At 49.0% G+C, this 19,486-nt stretch overlaps 1 protein-coding gene and 1 pseudogene across 1 annotated transcript in view; both read left to right on the forward strand.

The window, feature by feature from the left end:
* DGCR6L (DiGeorge syndrome critical region gene 6 like) overlaps positions 1-19,486 on the forward strand; it is a 197,137-nt gene that overhangs the window by 105,367 nt on the left and 72,284 nt on the right. The gene's annotated exons all lie outside the window — the stretch shown is intronic.
* LOC126964076 (breakpoint cluster region protein-like) lies at positions 407-8,941 on the forward strand (annotated as a pseudogene).

Raw genomic sequence — 19,486 nt, forward strand, 5'->3', positions numbered from 1 at the left:
ATGTGCAGATCAGTGCAGTGCCGCTGAATGGGTGTCTAATTGCGAGGATATTGGGAGGGCGGTGCCCAGGAACTGGGATTTGTCCTGTTAGTTCGGCCACGTCCCCAAGTGGAGTCGAGTGGGTTCCTGCCCACATCCGTCTGCAGGAAAGACTCAAGCCCCTAGTCTTAGGGATCTTGGGAGTGGTGGGCCTGGCCTCGAGGGGTTTTCCAGGGGCCCTGCCCCCACTCCCCTTTCTCAAGCCACATATCCGAAGCCCACGGGCGGAGGTACCCAGAGTTGGGAGAGCTCTGGCCTAGCCCCTCCCAGGGGGCTCTGTCCACAGTTCACCCTTGGGGTGGGAAAGGAAGGTCTGGGTGGCGGCCCAGTCGTGGCGGCACAGGGCTGTGCCATGAACACAGTGATGATGTCGGCGTCAGGAACACTGAATACGTACTGAGGACCAACCACATGCCAGGCCTACTTCAAGAGCTTGGAGTACATTTTTCTGGCAGAATGCTCACAGCAACCCAAGGAGGTTTGCTAACCATTATTATTCCATTTGGAAGATGAGGAAGTTGTGGTACAGGTGCGTGGGGTAACGTGTCCCAAGTCACACAGCCAGAAGTAGGAGTCCAGCACCGAAGTGCAGTGCCACGTTCCTACTGAGAGGTGGTCTGGCGTGGGGCGGGGTGGTGCACATTCCAAACCCTTCAGCCTCCCACCTTAATCGCAGCTTAGGCTTGGCCACAGGCTCTCGCTTGACATCTGTGTCCACTGCCCACATCAGCACAGCTGTGCCCAGACCTCCCTTGCCCAGTGCAGCGCCCGTGTTTGATTTTGTTTTGAGACTGGGTCTCACTCTGTGGCCCAGGCTGGAGTGCAGTTGCACAATCACAGCTCACCGTAGCCTCAACCTCTCCAGCTCAAGCTATTCTCCCACCTCAGCCTACCGAGTAGCTGGGACTACAGACATGTACCACCACGCCCAGTTAATTTTTGTATTCAGCACCCAATTTTAATAGCAACCCAGGACAAGAGCCTTGGTGGGGTGTTGAACTGTTGATTATACAGTGTATGAGTCTTTTTCTATGTGTGTAAGTTTGTGTATGTGTTTGTTTCTCTGTGTATCTTACAGATGTAGGTGTTTGCTCTTGCCTCACGTTTCTTTCTTTCTTTCTTTCTTTTTTTTTGAGACAGTGTCTCGCTGTGTCGCCCAGGCTGGAGTGCATTGGCGTGATCTCGGCTCACTGCAAGCTCCGCCACACCATTCTCCTGCCTCAGCCTCCCGAGTAGCTGGGACTACAGGTGCCCGCCACCATGCCCTGCTAATTTTTGTATTTTTAGTAGAGACAGGGTTTCACCGTGTTAGCCAGGATGGTCTCGATCTCCTGACCTCGTGATCCACCCGCCTTGGCCTCCCAAAGTGCTGGGATTACAGGCCTGAGCCACCACGCCCAACTGGGTCTGCATCTTTCTGTGTAAGTGCGCATGTGTACATGTGTGCCTCACTGTGTCTACACAGATCTGAATGTATGACTGGTGTATCTGTGCATGTAGCTCTGCAGTTCATCGCTATAGACTGGATGGTTGGGAGTATCATCTATGTCTGCTTGCCTGTGTTCTGTGTGATAGTGCATAGATGCTTTGTGCCGGTGACTACGGATGGCGTCTTGTTCAGGTGAATCTGTAGACCTGTGTGTGTGTGTTTCTCTCAGAGTTGTAGTTTGTGTGAGATGGTATCCACCTCTCTTCATTTGTGGGGTTGTAGACCTCGCAGGTCGAGTTGTGGCTGTGTGTGTGCCTGCGTGTGTTCTTCTGTGTTGACTTCCAGGGCTCATCAGCGTCAGCGTGTGCATCCTTGTGTACATGTGTATGTCACTGTGGGCCTCATGGACCCCCTGTGTCTGTAGGAAAGCCAGTGTGAGCCCAGGGATTCTAAATTGAGTGCTCTGTCTCCTGCGTCTGTGCCCGAGTACAAAGGCTATAGGGACAGGGATGTGTCCAGCCTGAAGGGAAGAGTGGAAGGGAGGATGCTGTTATTGCTTTCTGCTGACTATAGACTTCTGAGGCTGGGGAAGGCATTTACCGCTAGGCCGTTTAGCTTAAGATTCTCACTTACATAAGCAGTTCCAGGTCGATTCCTAAGTTCTCTGATTCCTCAATTCTCGAGGGTTGACCAGCAGGGCTTTGTGAAGGCCCAGTGAAATATGGATATATATGCCTTTTTTTTTTTTTTTTTTTCCTGAGATGGAGTCTCACTCTGTTGCCCAGGCTGGAGTGTAGTGGTGCCATCTCGGCTCACTGCAACCTCCGTCTCCTAGGTCCAAGAGATTCTCCTGCCTCATCCTCCCTAGTAGCTGGGACTGCAGGCACCTGTCACCACACCTGGCTAATTTTTGTGTTTTTGGTAGAGATGGGGTTTCACTATGTTGGCCAGGCTGGTCTTGAACTCCTGACCTCAGGTGATCTGCCCACCTTGGCCTCCCAAAGTGCTGGGATTACAGGCATGAGCCACCATGCCCAGCCTATATATGCCATTTTAAAAGCAAAAAGCATTTTTAAAGTGGAAGATTTTATCTTTGTGTGGAGTTTGTTTGTTTGTTTGTTTGTTTGTTTTTGAGACAAATTTTCACTCTTGTTGCCCAGGCTGGAGTGCAATGGCATGATCTCGGCTCACCGCAACATCTGCCTCCCAGGTCCCAGTTCAAGCAGTTCTCCTGCCTCAGCCTCCTGAGTAGCTGGGATTACAGGCACACGCCACCACACCCAGCTAATTTTTGTATTTTTAGTAAAGATGGGGTTTCCCCATGTTGGCCAGGCTGGTCTCAAACTCCTGACCTCATCACCCACCTGCCTTGGCCTCCCAAAGTGCTGGAATTACAGGTGTGAGCCACCGCACCCAGCGTGTGGGGTTTTTTTTTTGAGATGGAGTCTCACTCTGTCACCCACGCTGGAGTGCAGTGGTGCGATCTTGGCTCACTGCAACCTCTCCCTCCTGGGTTCAAGCAATTCTCCTGCCTCAGCCTCCCGAGTAGCTGGGACTACAGGTATACGCCACCATGCCCAGATAGTTTTGTTTGTTTGTTTGCTTTTGTATTTTTAGTAGAGATGGGGTTTCACCATGTTGGCCAGGCTGGTCTCAAACTCCTGAGCTCATGTGATCTGCCTGCCTTGGCCTCCCAAAGTGCTGGGATTACAGGCGTGAGCCACTGTGCCCATCCTAAAGTGGAAGATGTTAAAGACCAAAACACAGCAATGTCTTACTACATTAAATACTTGGTGTCACAACTGAAAAAATATTTTATTTATTTATTTACTTACTTACTTACTTACTTAGAGATAGTGTTTGGCTCTGTGGCCCAGGCTGGAGTACAGTGGTGCGATCTTGGCTCACTGCAACCTTGGCCTCCTTGGCTCAAGCGATCTTCCCACCCCAGCCTTCGGAGTAGCTGGGACCACAGGGGCGTGCCACCATGCCCAGCTACTTTTGTTATTTTTTGTAGAGACGGGGTTTCCCCATGTTAGCCAGGCTGGCGTCAAACTCCTGATGAGTTCAAGTGATCTGTCTGCCTTGGCTTTCCAAAGTACTGGGATTACAGGCGTGAGCCACAGCATCCCGCCTGAAAAAAATATTTTAAATAACTGTTCCAGCCCTGGCATGGTGGCTTACGCCTGTAATCCCAACACTTTGGGAGCCTGAGGCAGATGGATTGCCTGAGCGCAGGAGCTTGAGACCAGCCTGGGCAACATGGAGAAACCCCGTCTCTACTAAAAATACAAAATTAGCCAGGCATGGTGTTGTGTACCTGTAATCTCAGCTACTGAGGAGACTGAGGTGGGAGGATGGCTTGAACCTGGGAGTTGAGGCTGCGGTGAACCATGATTGTGCCACTGCATTCCAGCCTGGGGAACAGAGCAAGACCCTGTCTCAAACAAACAAACAAACAAACAAAAACCTGTTCCAGTAATCACCAATTAGTTTGTATCAGACAAACTCTCTTGCCAATAACAATTCAAACCTTGCACAGAGAAATAGATCTCAGGAAGAAAACAGTAGTCTTAATAGGCTGATGATACAGAGGTTAGAGTTTGGGGCCTCCAGAGTTTTTCTAAGTTGAGAGGCAAAATCCAGGAACAGAGACAGTCAAATCGGGGTAAGCCTCAGATTTTGCATAAAAATTTATTTCAAATCCTTGGATGCCTCCTAATTGTATAAGACTCCAAGAAAGGGTGGGCACTGGGGCTCACACCTGTAATCCCAGCACTTTGGGAGGCTGAGGTGGGCCTTCAAAATCCTTGCTCTTTCTGAAGTAGACTAGGGGCTTCCCTGAGGGGTGGTCTCACCTCACGCTGAGACCTCTGCATGCCTTTTGCATAGAAATATTTGATGAGGCTCCCAGGGGCCCTTAGGACCTTGGGTTATGAGGACCAGGAGCATTAGCGGACTGTGCCCCTTCTCCCCACTATAGATTGAAGTAAAGTTCTCAGTCAAGTTCACCAGCAGGGAGTTCAGCTTGAAGAAGATGCTGTCCCCAAAACAGACGGGTCTTCGGAGTCAAGATTGCTGTGGTCACCAAGTGAGTGTGGAGGGGCTTGGGCTCATGCACTGAGGGCGCCTGTCCCTTCAGCTGTTTCTGCAGAAAAAAGCATGTGTGGGTCTCCTCTCTGTGCGTGGTTGCTGCACAGTGAGATCAGGCCCCAGAGAACACTTGGTGTGTTCAGCTACCTCCTGTGTTTCCTGCAAACCAGCTCAGGAGTGTCCTTGCTGCCTTGCTTGGAAGCAGTAGGCTGGCTCCAGGAACTGCCCAAGTGCAGGGTTTTCTGTCCTCGCTTGGAATTTGTCATGGTCCCAGGTTCCTGTTGAATGGTTGTAACTAACTCCTGCCCTTTTGTCACGAGTCAGTTGCCAAGAGAAGCCTGTTTGTTGGTTTGAGAGCAGTTCTTGCAGACACAGACCACTTCCTTAGAGAATTCATTTGCTTCTCCAGGATGGAATCTGGCTGGGCCCCTGAACTTGCTGGTCATGTGGGCCGGGGCCTCCATCAGTTGTACCCTGGACTCCTATCTGTGTCTAAACACCACTCCCCACCCCCAACTGCACAGGAACCACTTGCGTAGCACTCTGGGAGGGCTCTGGGCATGAGCAGCGAGGACTCCAGCAGCAGCTCCCCCAAATAACCACTGCTAATGAGGGTGGCTTGAGAAGCAGCTTTGATGTGCTCCCAAATCCAGTTGCAAAACAGAACTAAAGTTAAGACCTCAGCAGAGCACAGTGTTGTAACTTTGAAGGATTCTTACTCTAGTGTCCTGTGTGGCAGTATTGAAATTGTTCATTGTTAAGACTCAGAGGAGAAAAGCACTTAGCATCGTGGGACTTGGAGCATTGGTGCTGAGGCACCGCTTCATTCATTCGTCGGATGTTTATTTAGGCCTGGGCCCGGGGCAGGGGTCAGGGGATTGTCCTCCCGCACAGCACGCAGGTGGCAGGACCAACACCGGGCCTGATCTCCCAGTTGGGGGCACAGGCTGCTAACCCCAGATCTGGAATCTTTCAGATGCCCTTCCTGTGCTGACTTTACTAAGCAGGGCTCTGACTTTCCCACAGAGATCATGTGTGACTTGCAGAGGGTCTGTCTGCTTCAGCCTCTTAGAAAGGTCTTGAGAAAGTACATGCAATGAGGACCGAGCTTGCAGAGGGAGGGCAGGCATGCAGAAGGCTCGTGTGCAGCCCCAGACCTGGGTGCCTTCATCACCATCCTCACCCCACCTCCGGGTGTGCAGAGAGGGGGCAGGTCTCCTGTGCTGTGGACCAATAGCAGGGCTGTCAGGACACTGAGAACATTTCCTCCTCCTGCAGGAGAGAGAGGTCCAAGGTGCTCTACATCGTGTGCCAGTGCGTGGAGGAGATCAAGCGCCGAGGCATGGAGGAGGTGGGCATCTACTGTGTGTCCGGAGTGGCCACGGACATCCAGGCACTGAAGGCAGCCTTCGACATCAGTGAGTGTCAGCCTGTGCAGGATGGATAGAGGTGTGGGTGCCGGTGTCCGTGATGAGATCTTAGAGCACTCCATGACCCGGGCATGTCACATCCTTCTCTGTGTCTTTTCTTCATTTACTGTTTTATTATTTTTAAGAAAGAGAAGACAAGAGTTGTAGAAGGAGCTTCTGTAGAAGCCAGTTTTTAAACCATCCTAGCTACAGATGCTGCTTGCTGGGGTGCACCAGGGGCTTCCTCTGGGTCTTGGCCTTCCTGCCTTGGGGGTGGACAGGAGGTGGAAGCCCAGGACTCAGTGCAGTCTGTCCACTGCCCTGCTTGAGGATGTGGAGGGCAGAAGGCACTGATGGGACCCAGCTCAGACCGGGGCTTCAACATCTCCACCTCCATCTCACCAACCCTCAGAAGCTATGAAGGACCTGGAGCTGCCCCAAATGCCAGGGGAGGGCACCGAGACCCCAGAGGGTCCTTGCCCAGCATCTTCAAAGCAACAGGACTTTGTGCCTGCAGACCCTTTTTGGGGGCACGTACCACCCACTCTGACCAGGATCCCTAGAATGCCCAGCACCCCTAGGTGGGCCCTGTGGTAGTTTTAGCTCCCTCTGGGAGTCCAAAATGGACCTGGCCTGTGGTGGGGAGGTAAGTCCCAGTGGCCAATTTGGTCCAAAGGAAGACACCAGTTCAAACACTGAAACCAATCAGATTCTTCCACAGCCTTCCTGCTATCAGAAGACACTGGTGCAGGGGTCGTTGCTCTGTACAGGGCAGAGCCACCTGATTCCCACCCAGGCACTGTGTCCTGCCATGCTGGCCTCCTCCTGGACATCACATCGGAACAAGCAGGGGAGAGGAATGGGAATGCCCACGCACCCCCATCAACTCTGCAGACACAGAACCACACACAGCTCTTGGGAGGAGTCAGATGAGCTGCTCAAAGCCTGGGAGGGACCCACATAGTGGTCAGTGTGGCAGGGATGGTGCTTTAGCCAAGGCAGGTGTGGTGGGAGACCCACTCAGGGTCCTGAAGGAGGCCGCTGCATTTCCGTGCTCTTTCCAGATAACAAGGACGTGTCAGTGATGATGAGCGAGATGGACGTGAACGCCATCGCAGGCACGCTGAAGCTGTACTTCCATAAGCTGCCCGAGCCCCTCTTCACTGATGAGTTCTACCCCAACTTCACTGAGGGCATCGGTGAGCACTGGAGGCCTTGTCCTTGTGGGAAACGTCTCCTCCACATGCACTGCTGCCCTTGGAGGCTGTGAAAAGTGAGGTGTGGGAACCTGAGCTATGCCCTCTCTGCCATGATCAGTGTTTTAACAACCTTGGAAAGCAGGGGACCAGAAATGAACCTGTCCTGGAAGGCCTTGCCCATCCCCAGAGGGCTCCCTATCCCTATTCCTCGAGGAGACCAAGAGGGTGAAATGGTCAGCACTCCCGTGCTGTGGGGTCCTGAAGTCTGCTGTCCTCCTTCCTTCAGACCAGGGCTAAACAAGGGCACCCAGGTGCTCTAGCCATGGGTCCTGGCCCCGTCAAGCATGGGTTCAAACCTGCCCTGACCCTTAGTCAACCTGGAGGCTGATGTCTAAAGTGGGCACTGGTGCATGTGGCACCTGTAGCCTCCACATCACCCTTAGGGCAGGTCTGCCTCCCGGTCCCATGCACAGAGGACCTGCTCTCCCAGCCAGAAGGTGCCCCAGTGGTGTCCAGGGTGTCAAAGGGGGTCTCTGCGTATTTGGTTGGGCTGGGGCCCTTTCCCCTCCTTGTGTCCCTCAGTCTCCTGTTTCATTCCACACCAAGCCTCCCCTGCCGTGGGCTCCCCTGGGGAGGAAGCGGCAGCGAGGGAAGCTCTGACCAGGAGCAGCTGCTTTCGTGGCACCTCCTGCTGCTGTTTGCTGGGTGCTACTGACCCCTGTGAGGTAGAGAAAAGGTGTTCGGGTGGCTCACACCCCACACAGGCGCCCCTCACAGGGTCTTCACTGGGGGCGAGCGCTGTGGGAGTGAGGATGATGACGGGCCTGGCCTTTCTAGTGACATGAGCCCTGGGTGCTCCATAGACCACCCTGGGAGAGGTCTCTGGCTTGTGACCCTGAGGAGTAATCCACCGCCTTCTGCAGCTCTTTCAGACCCCATTGCAGAGGAGAGCTGCCTGCTCAACCTGCTGCTGTCCCTGCCGGAGGCCAACCTGCTCACCTTCCTTTTCCTTCTGGACCACCTGAAAAGGTAGCCCACCTCTCCTGTGGCTGCCCAGGGCTCCACATCCCCAGGCCGTGGGGTGCCCTTCTGCTCCCAGCAGACCCCCAGCACTGAGGACCTTTCCCCCTGACCCCTGTCTGCAGTCCCTCACTGCTTCTAGAGACTAGCGCCACTGCCACCCCTGCCCCAGCCTCTCCTCTTTGCTACCCTCTTTTCTCTGCACTGTGGCCTTAACAAAGAGTTCAGAGCTTTGGCCATGGCCAGTAGTGTACTTGTACCCCTCTCTTTCCTCCCACCCAGATCATAGAGGAGACCTCCCCATCAGCCCAGAGCTGGCCCCTTGTCCTGGGCCACTGAGACCCAGAAGTACCAGGGCTGGAGTCAGTTTGCAGGGTCAAGATCAAGGTCAAGGTCTCTTCCTCCCTGAGGACTCCAACATGGCCCAGCCCCTCTACTTCTCTCCTGGTGGTGGCATTGAAACAGCACCTCTGCTTTGGTCCTCTACAGGGTGGCAGAGAAGGAAGCAGTCAATAAGAAGTCCCTGCACAACCTTGCCATGATCTTTGGCCCCACACTGCTCCGGCCCTCAGAGAAGGAGAGCAAGCTCCCTGCCAACCCCAGCCAGCCCATCACCATGACTGACTGACCAAGCTGGTCCTTGGAGGTCATGTCCCAGGTATGGGAAGACAGGCTTCAGCCCATGCAGCCCTGACCTGACAGAGGTGGCCTCTGCCTGCCCCACCCCCAGTCCTCCCATCTTCCTACTTGCATGGTATATGGTGGTAGCTGAGATTCAGAGAGAGGGACTTGCCTAGGCCTGCATGGATGGGAGGGTTAGGGAGGGCCCACGCCACTTGTGGGTCCTGTTGGTGCACCTCGCTGAGGGCTTAAAACCACCCCAAGTGTTTGAGTGTGGTGGCTCATGCCTGTAATCCCAGCACTTTGGGAGGCTGAGGCAGGATAACCAAACCCAGGTGTTTGAGACCAGCCTGGGCAATGTAGCAAGCCCCATCTCTAGAAAAAATAAAAATAAAAATTAGCCAGGCATTGTGACACACACCTGTAGTCCTAGCTACCTGGGAGACTGACACTGGAGGATCACTTGAGCCCAGGAGTTAGAGGCTGCAGTGATCCATGATGGAGCCACTGTACTCCAGCCTGGAGGACAGAGCAAAAAAAAAAAGTTGAGTGAGTCTGCTGAGCTGAGAGAACAGAAGTGAAGCCACCTGTGCTGGGGACACTTGGGGCAGGGAGAGTGTGGGCAGAGAGAAGCCAGAGAAGTCCAGGCCTGTGGAAGTCAAACAGGAGATTGTGCACCAGGAGGGTGGTCAGGATCAGAAGACGAGGCTGCTCTCCCGGGAGGACAAACCCTAAAGTGCGTAGCCTGGGACTCCTTCCCCAGGGCTCTGTTGCCCCTACTGGAGCTGCCTTCCAAAGAGGACAAACACGGCAACAAAAGACCCGTTTCTGCATAAAAATCCTTCTGGAAAGAAAAAGAAGAAAGCCATGAATGGAGTAAAAACGCTACCCCATGTCGACTTAGCGTCTCAAACCCTGTTCTAAATAGAGTGTGGTTTCTAAGTCAGGGAAATGGAAGAGGCCCCACCCACACAGGGACAGGGCCATTGCCTCACAGGATGAAGCAGCAGTGTTTATTCAAGGTACAACAGCGAGGGAATCCAGTCACATTCCCTTCTCCCCGAAGAGGGCACATCTTGACAAGTGATCCAGTAGAAATGTTTTAAACTCCGATAAGTTAAAAAAAAACCATTCCCTTCACCCTGTCTCCCAGGGCCTGACCTGGACTCTAAGATGCACTGGCTTGGGGAGCCCTTGGGTGGCTGCATGGAAAAACCACAGTCTGAGGCCAGCCTGGGGCTCCCAGCCCTGGCTGGGATCTGCCCAGGCCACCTGTCCTTCCGCTTTGGGTTGCTGTCTCTTGGCAGATGACCCAACACTTGGGGGTGACCCAAGGACATCTCAGGAGGGTTTAGTTCCTACTCTACGGATGGCCCGATTAGTCAGAGGTCTCCAGGCCCTCTGTCTGCCTCCTGGAGATGGACTGGGGCCTTTAGACTTCGGTGGAGAACAGGATGCTCTGTCTCTTGCTGTCCGGGGCAGGGATGGCCTCCAGCTGCAGGAAGTACAGCAGCACCTGGACCTGCCCATCAGAGTGGGGAAGAAGAGAGTGGCTTAGAGGGGGGCTCACGGCTGCTGGTGGGGAGGTCTTTGGGGCCCAAGCCCTCAAGTCCAGCTCAGGTGCTGGGGACCCCTGCTGGTGTCATGAACCCCTTACAGTGAGGCAGGGGTGGGATGGGGTCCTGACAAGGCATGACTTAGGGGGGTTATTCATTTATTTTAGGGATACACAGGGCCCCCCCTCTGAGCTGCTCTCCTGGGCCGCTGTGCCCAGCCAATTTTTATGACTGTGAGTGGGGACAGATTTCTTAAGCAATTCACAAACAGCCATAGTTTTAAGGGAAGAAATTGATAAATTAGACTATATTCAAATTAAGAATTTCTGTTTATTAAGAGACACCACTAAGAAAGTGACAAGGCAAGTTGCAGAGTGGGAACAGATCTATGAACACATATAATGACAAAGAGGGCTCACATTCAGAATATGTAAAGAGCTCTTAAAAATCACTAAGAGAAAGAAAAATGGGTATAAGATATAAGCCTGTAATTTATAAAAGCAAATACTTGAATGTGTTCAACTTTCTTAATATTCATGTAAATGCAAATTAACATCACAACAAGATAACACATCCTCCAAAACGCCTGAAATTTAAAAGACAGAACACCAAGTGTTGGAGAGAATCTGGAGCAACAAGAACTCTCATCTGCTGGAGGGGATACTGTGTTTGGCATTGAATACTAGTTCTAGAAAGTAGCACATTTAGGACTTAGGTATTTCACTCTTAGGATAACAGAAACACATGCACAGCTGCATCAAAAGACATGTATGGAAATGTGTGTGGCATCATTCTTTCTAATTGGAAAAATATCTTGAAACAAAACCCAGATGTGGCTTCTGTTTTCCAGCTTGGATGCTGTCACTCCTGTCCTCACAACAACAACAAAAAACACCTTGAACAAGCTGAAAATTAACAACTTTTCTTAGATCCACCAGAGACTTGAGGCTAATAGGGCAAACCGTTATCCCCCCATTGGAGAGGCAGTGAGTCCCAGCCTAACAGGATCGGAGACTGGCCGCGGGGCCAGAACCACAGTGGGAAGACTGAAATGTAAGTGACAAATTGCTGGAGGCTCCGTGTACAGAAACTTGAGAATTAAGATTTAAGGGAGCCCAGCCTTAGGGGGCCCTATGCTTTCATGAACTTCCAAGAGCTCTGCCAGAGGCTCTTGTGAACATCAGAGAAAAATTCCCTCCCGCTCCCCACAGAGAAGGGGAAAGTAACTACTTTGAAATATGCCCAGGGCGTTCTGTTCTCCTTAGCAAAAGCCTGCCCCAGGGAAACTGTTTCACCAGAGTCTAACCACCTTGGGCTTTAGTAGGGCCTAACACATGTTAGTAAAAGAATAAAAATCACATCAAACTTTTCTTCAGAACCCATGCAAGCAAGCAAGAAAACTAACCAACCTAAAATTCTGTATCCAGCAAAATTATCTTTCCAAAGTGAAGAGAAATAAAAACTGTCTCATACAAACACAAATTTGCTGTCAGTAGATCTGTCAAAATGTTAAAAGAAGTTATCCAGAGAGAAGAAAATGATCTAGGCTAGACACTTGGATCTACGTAAAGAAAAGGTTTTAGGGAAGGAAGAAAGGGGCTTCCTGGCTTCCTCCATGGGGCACTGGTGCCATGCCCAGCACCAAAATGCCCCTACCCAATGCCGAATAGGAACACAGAGCACCGTGAATTGCTGGCTCTAAAAGGAAGAGTGGAAGACTTGTATTCTCAACCCACAGCTGCTACTGCTACATTTAAAGACACTGCCGTGAACATTGTAAGTTCTCTGGCTCATGGAAGGAGGAATCTATTCCAAAGACTCTGGGAAAAACTGTAAATTAAATAAAAATACGATGAGAGCTCTCTTCCCTGAGCTTTATAGATGTTAATAATGCACCTTGTTGGCCGGGCACGGTGGCTCACTCCTATAATTCCAGCACTTTGGGAGGCCAAAATGGGCAGATCATGAGGTCAGGAGATGGAGACCAGCCTGGCCAACATGATGAAATTCTGTCTCCACTAAAAATTTGCTGGGCATGGTGGCAGGTGCCTGTAATCCCAGCTACTCAGGAAGCTGAGGCAGGAGAATTGCTTGAACCTGGGAGGCAGAGGGTTGCCATGAGCCGAGATGGTGCACCACACTCCAGCCTGGTGACAGGGCAAGACTCCCTCTCAAAACAACAACAACAACAACAACAACAACAACAACAAACTGGACACATATTTTTCACTGTATACAAAAATTAACTCAGATTGGATTAAAGATTTAAATTTAAGATCTCAAACTACAATAATCCTAGAAGAAAAACTTGAAAAGTACCATTCTGGATATGGGCTATGGGAAATAATTCATGGCTAAGTCTTCAAAAGAAATTGCAACAAAGCAAAAGTTGACAAGTGAGACCTAATTAAACTAAAGAGCTGCCACACAGCAAAAGAAACCAACAGAGTAAACAGACAACCTACAGAATGGGGGGAATTACTCACAAAGCATCATACAACAAAGGGCTAATATCCAGAATCTATAAGGAACTGAATTCCACAAGCAAAAAACGAATAACTCATTTAAAAATGGGCAAAAGCCATAAATAGACACTTCTCAAAAGAAGACATACATGCCGTCAACAAACATATGAAAAATGCTCATCATCACTAATCACGAGAGAGATGCAAATCAAAATGACAATAAGATATTATCTCACACCAGTCAGAATGACTATTTTTAAAAAGTCAGACTGGGTGCGGTGGCTCATGCCTGTAATCCCAGCACTTTGGGAGGCCAAGGTGAGCGGGTCAGGAGGTCAGGAGATCAAGACCATCCTGGCTAACACGGTGAAACCCCATCTCTACTAAAAATACAAAAAAATTAGCTGGGTGTGGTGGTGGGTGCCTGTAGTCCCAGCTACTCGGGAGGGTGAGGTAGGAGAATGGCGTGAGCCCAGGAGGTGGAGCTTGCAGTGAGCTGAGATCATGCCACAGCACTCCAGCCTGGGCAACAGAGTGAGACTCTGTCTCAAAAAAGAAAAAAGGAAAAAAGAAAGTCAAAAAAATAGCAGATACTGGCAACTTTAAGACAAAAAGGGAATGCTTATACACCGTTGGTGGCAATGTAAGTTAGTTCAGCCACTGTGGAAAGCAGTTTGGAGATTTCTCAAAGAACATGAAACAGAACTAACATTCAACCCAGCAATCCCATTACTGAACACGTATCCAAAAGAAAACAAGTCATTCCACCAAAAAGACATGTGCACTCGTATGTTTATTGCAACACTATTCACAATAGCAAAGACGTGGAATCAACCTAAGTGCCCATCAACAGTGGACTGGATAAAAATGTGGTACATATAGACCATGGAATACTATGCAGCCACAATAAAATGAAATTATGTTCTTTGAGGGAAAATGGCTAGAGCTGGAAGCCACTAAGTGAACTAATGTAGTAACAGAAAACAAACGCCTCATATTCTTATAAGTAGGAGCTAAACTCTGAGTACCCATGGACATGAAGATGGTAACAATAGACACTAGGGACTGCTAGGAGCGGGAGGGAGGAAGGAAAAGGCTGAAAAACCACTGAGTACTGTGTTCAGTACCTGGGGGTTGGAATCATTAATACCCCAATCCTCAGCAGCACACAGTATACCCAGGGAAAAAACCTACACGTGCACACCCTGAATCTGACATAAAAGTTGAAAAAGAAAAAAACAGAACAGAGTCTCTGTCTGTTCTCAACATATCAGTTGTGTCCCTCTTCAATTTGAAATTCTCACTATTGGCTATATTTGGGGGTACCCTATTTCCCTTCTCATAACTTATTTTAAGAAGCACAGAATAATAATGTGTGGGCTTGGGATTCAGTTTTTGAAATAAAACACTGAGCCTTCAATGACCTTCCTGTACATGTAAAAGCACAGCTGTCTGCATGGCAGCAGCTGGACCCCACAATGTGGATTGTGCCTTCACCCTGAAATGTCTGTGATGCCCTCTCACCACAGTGGTGGGATTAGGGATCTCTTGCCCTCAGTCCTAAGTGCCACTGTCGGTGCCAGCCAGGCCACTGGGCCATTGTGGCGGACAGTGGTGTCCTTTGTGTGGAGGGCACTGAGTGTGCACTGAGGCAGACACAGCATTTTTAACAACTTTATCTGCTTCTTTCAAAACTGAGTCTGAATTGTGATAAAGTGGTTGGTTTTGGCCAAGCAGGTGTATGTCATAGAACAATGGCTTGGGAGTTCAGAATCCTGGGTTTGAATGAGCCTCTGAGCCTTATTAAGCTGTGAAATCTAAAGCAAGCCATTTCACTGATAATTAAGCCTCATGAGCACTTATACTGTTCACTTTACCTACATCGAATCATTCGGCCATCACCACAGACATATGGCGGACAACACTTGGGACAACCGGTCACATTCTTTCAGTGCTCGGCCACTCCTCAGCACATATCCCAAAGCTGGTAAATAATGGGAAGACCATTGATTGATATTTGATGGCATTATGAACTTCAAATGACCCCTATAGAAATGTTAAAAAAAAAAAAAAAAAGGCCGGGCGCGGTGGCTCAAGCCTGTAATCCCAGCACTTTGGGAGGCCGAGACGGGCGGATCACGAGGTCAGGAGATCGAGACCATCCTGGCTAACACGGTGAAACCTCGTCTCTACTAAAAAATACAAAAAACTAGCCGGGCGCGGTGGCGGGCGCCTGTAGTCCCAACTACTCGGGAGGCTGAGGCAGGAGAATGGTGTGAACCCGGGAGGCGGAGCGTGCAGTGAGCTGAGATCCGGCCACTGCACTCCAGCCTGGGCGGCAGAGCGAGACTCCGTCTCAAAAAAAAAAAAAAAAAAAAAAAGTCTGTGAGCTACACAACCTGGGGACAAGACAAGTAAGAACACAAACTACCACTAAATAATCAGCCTCCTGTATCACCCTGGTTGCAACTCCCCTGGCAGCTGGTTTGAAGAGCCTCAGCGCTCACCAGGGCCATCTCCCCACTATGCCCTCTCTTGCTGTGGGTTGCCTGGGCTGAACATAGGCAGCCCCTCACATGATGACTGCTGACACAAGGCAAAGGAAGACTAAATGGAAAATGTATGTTTATAGTGATTATTTTAAAATATAAGTATTTCAGTATTTTCTAATCTTTAATAATTGATTATTTTTAGGGGACTTTTTTTTTGAGATGGAGTCTTGCTCTGTTGCCCAGGCTGGATTGCAGTGGCACAATCTCGGCTCACTGCAACATCTGCCTCCTGGGTTCAAGCAATTCTCCTCCCTCAGCCTCCTGAGTAGCTGGGATTACAACTGTGTGCCACCACACCCAGCTAATTTTTTGTGTTTTTAGTAGAGACGGGATTTCACTGTGTTAGCCAAGATGGTCTCCATCTTCTGACCTCATGATCTGCCTGCCTCAGCCTCCCAAAGTGCTGGGATTACATGCGTGAGCCACTGTGCCCAGCCTGTTTTGTTTTTGTTTTTGTTTTTGAGGAGTCTCACTCTGTCACCCAGGCTGGAGTGCAGTGGCATGATCTTGGCTCACTGCAACCCCTGCCTCCCAGTTCAAGGGATTCTCCTGCCTCAGCTTCCCAAGTAGCTGGGATTACAGGCACATGCCACCATGCCTGGCTAATTTTATTTTTTTTAAGTAGAGATGGGTTTTCACCATGTTTGTCAGGCTGGACTCAAACTCCTGACCTCAAATGATCTGCTCACCTCGGCCTCCCAAAGTGCTGGGATTACAGGTGTGAGCCACCATGCCTGGCCAATTATTTTTATAACTGAGAAAATAAATAAATAAATAAAATTAATGCTGGTGCATGGTATTAAATCTAGTTTTAAAAAACTTCACACATAAACAAGGGCAGAACCCTATACCCTCCAAGATAAATTCAGTAGCAGTGTATATGGGTCTGTGGAGCTTGAAAGGGACTTGGTAGAAGTCAAGAAGGTAGTGGCCATCCTGCTGGGCTTTTAAAGGGTCTGAAGAAGAGACAGGATGCTGTGGTTGAATCCTAGCATGTATTTTAGTATTTTTTCATTTTGAGCTTGATTATTTCTTGTTGTTTTCATTTGCCACTACCTGGAAAGCCAAGGGCTCTACTCTCATTTCCTTTCTGCTCTTTCTTTGCCTTCCTTGGTCCATGAAGAGGATGGTCCAGGAGAAGCTTATTCCATGCTTGTTAACCAGGCACATCCCTAAGTTCCAGTCCCTGAGTCATTCATGAGTAGCACCACCATGAACAGACAGCCATGCTGTGTCCTTCCACATCCCCTAAGTGACTCCTTCGAGCCTTCCAGAAAGTGGGCGAGAAGGAAGCCCTACTCTACCACCACAGTAAAGTAGCCTGTCTTTGCCTAAGATGTAAATGTTGTTTTCTTGGTTCCCTTATTTTTCAGTTGATATCAGCTATGGGAAATTATCCAGTACATTATAGATGTTAGATAATATTTCCTTGGGAATGGAGGAGGTGTATCTTACCAACTGACACCTGATTCCAGAGGATGTACAACATTGGCAGTGTCAGATAGTACACTGTGTGTTAAGGGATATTTTCTTCAGGAACAAGCTTTCCACTTTAGATAAGAATTCTGCAATTGCCACCCAAAAATTATCTAGACAGAAACATTCTTCAAGAAAACTCCTGTGCTTTCCTACGGGAACTCTACTCTAGAGCTGGGGCTTTTGATTTGAATGTTCTTTCCAATCTTGGTTACCCAGAGTTTCCAAGTGAGCAAAAGACCTGTGCGAGCCATCCATAGCATGGCCTGATTCTCAGAGTGTTTTCCTTCTCTAATTACAGGTGACTTCAGGGAGCACATTCAATGGTACGTATTCTGGAATCACTCACTGGCTGTGAGAAAAAGATTCTGTAGGAAATGTGGAGCCTAACTGCTGGCTTTTGTCTGGAGAGCCTCCATGATCTAAGACGCTTGGTGGGAATGAGGATGGGGGGGGGGTATAGTAAAAGAAACTGGTTTCCCAGGTGACAAACACTTTTTATCTATGTATAGTTCCTGGGAACATGTTCACATTAGGTGGTGTTCACATTAGGTGACGTTCACATTAGGTCGTGTGGGAGTGTGTGTATTAGTGTGGGGGGGTGGGGTGGTCTATGTGCAAGTCTGCATGATTTGCTTGTGAATGTGTGTCTATGTGTGTTTCCCCTAGGAAAAAAATGTTGTGTTTACCCAACACAACTCTCAGTGCCATTTTTCTTAATTTAACAAATCAGACCACACATTTTACTTACATTAGTTCAAACCTCCTCATGCCCATATGCTGTGAGCTTGTTTATTGAATCCACATACCAGATGGAGAAATTAAGCCACATAAATAAATGTGCCCTGGCTCACTTGCTATGAAGTGAGGAGCCAAGATGTTTACTCATACGGTGCTAATGTTGAAAGGATCACTATTCATCATGCAAGGGAGCTCCAGCACCCTCTATGCCTGGAATTACCCAAGCCTGCAGAGATCCCAAACACCATCCCTCACATAAGAGAGCCTCAGTGATCTCAGAATCCAGGTAGCTATGTAGGCATCTCCCTGCAAGTTTCACATAGTCCTTAGTGTGAAACAGACATAGAAAGCCCATGTTTCTGATCAAGTCACAGGTTCTAAAACACTAAGGGAGGCACTAAGTAGGACAATATGGTGCCTGTGTATCACAGCTGGGTATCTCCTCAAGACATGGCTCAAGTCCGATAAGAATTGGGGAAATGCTTTAGAGTCTTGGACAGAGTTATCACCACAAGCCCTCTGAGCTACATAATTTAGGGATCATGACTATTAAGTACTCAAATTACCACTTGGCTATTATCCAGGTATCCGTCATCCTTGTGGCAACTCTCTTATGAAGCTGGCGGGGAGAGCGTCAGTGCTGGAGTTGAACCTCCCTTCTAGATGGGCCCTCCCTGTGTTAGCAGGTGGGTGCAGGCATGGGGGTCAGCACGCTCAGTGGATTTACACACACAGCATTGAAGAATAAGGCTGGGCTTCATTATTTACACATTTTCAATAACTGACGATCTTCGTAACATAAAATCAATGATTTACTACATTAGAATATTGTCCCTAGTATTGAATCTTGTCTCTCAATAAAGGGTTGCTTAAAGTCACATGAGAGATTCAACTGATGATACATGGGACAGGCGGTAGCAGCAGTTAAAGCAGTCATTTGAAAAGGCTTTTACTATAAACTTACTTGTGAGCCTGAAGGGGAGGATAAAAGAGATGATTAACTCCCCTGTGCTGTGTTCCTATTATGTGTGTTGTGGAGGACAATTACACAGGAAGGTGATGGAGGGAACAGAGCAAAGGATTGCACAGGTCCATTGAACCCATAAGACAATGGTGAGGTTAGTGAGTGAGACTGCTCATTCTAGGTTGAATTTTACCTCATGCATTCTTTCCATGCTTTCTTCCAGTAGTTCCTTCTCTTTTTTATTAACTCGGTCACGGTTGCTAAAATCCTCACTAAAAGAGGACAAAGCTTTGTAATAACATAAAAGCTTGTAAAGTTGTGATAGCTCAAATTTTACAAAATACTGGGGGCTTTTGCCTGAGACCTGGATAAACTAGTTGTGTAAGAATGGGGGGTCCTCTGAAGACTACTGGACTTCTGGGAAGAAAGATCTAAGTTGCCTCTCTGTGATATAGAGTTAGTCTTAAAGCCAGGGACATGGTAGTCTCTAAGTCACATAGAAGGCTCTGAGAAAGGAAAATGAGGTCTCCATTTTCTGGGTTTAGGATGTCTCTGAGAGCAAGCAGGGGGTCACAGAAGTATACAGAGAAATAGATAATGTGGGTAATACATATGTTTATAGTATCTAGAAGAAAACATCAAGCTGTACATTAAAAAATACCTAGAGTTTTGAAAAAGACAACTAAAATATAAGAATCTTTAAAACTCACAATGCAAATCAGGACCACGTGGCTTCCTTTTTTTTTTTTTTTTGAGAGGGAGTCTCGCTCTGCCGCCCAGGCTGGAGTGCAGTGGCCGGATCTCAGCTCACTGCAAGCTCCGCCTCCCGGGTTTACGCCATTCTCCTGCCTCAGCCTCCCGAGTAGCTGGGACTACAGGCGCCCGCCACCTCGCCCGGCTAGTTTTTTGTATTTTTTAGTAG

Source organism: Macaca thibetana, chromosome 10 (genome assembly GCF_024542745.1).
Source record: "Macaca thibetana thibetana isolate TM-01 chromosome 10, ASM2454274v1, whole genome shotgun sequence".
Classification (NCBI taxonomy): domain Eukaryota; kingdom Metazoa; phylum Chordata; class Mammalia; order Primates; family Cercopithecidae; genus Macaca; species Macaca thibetana.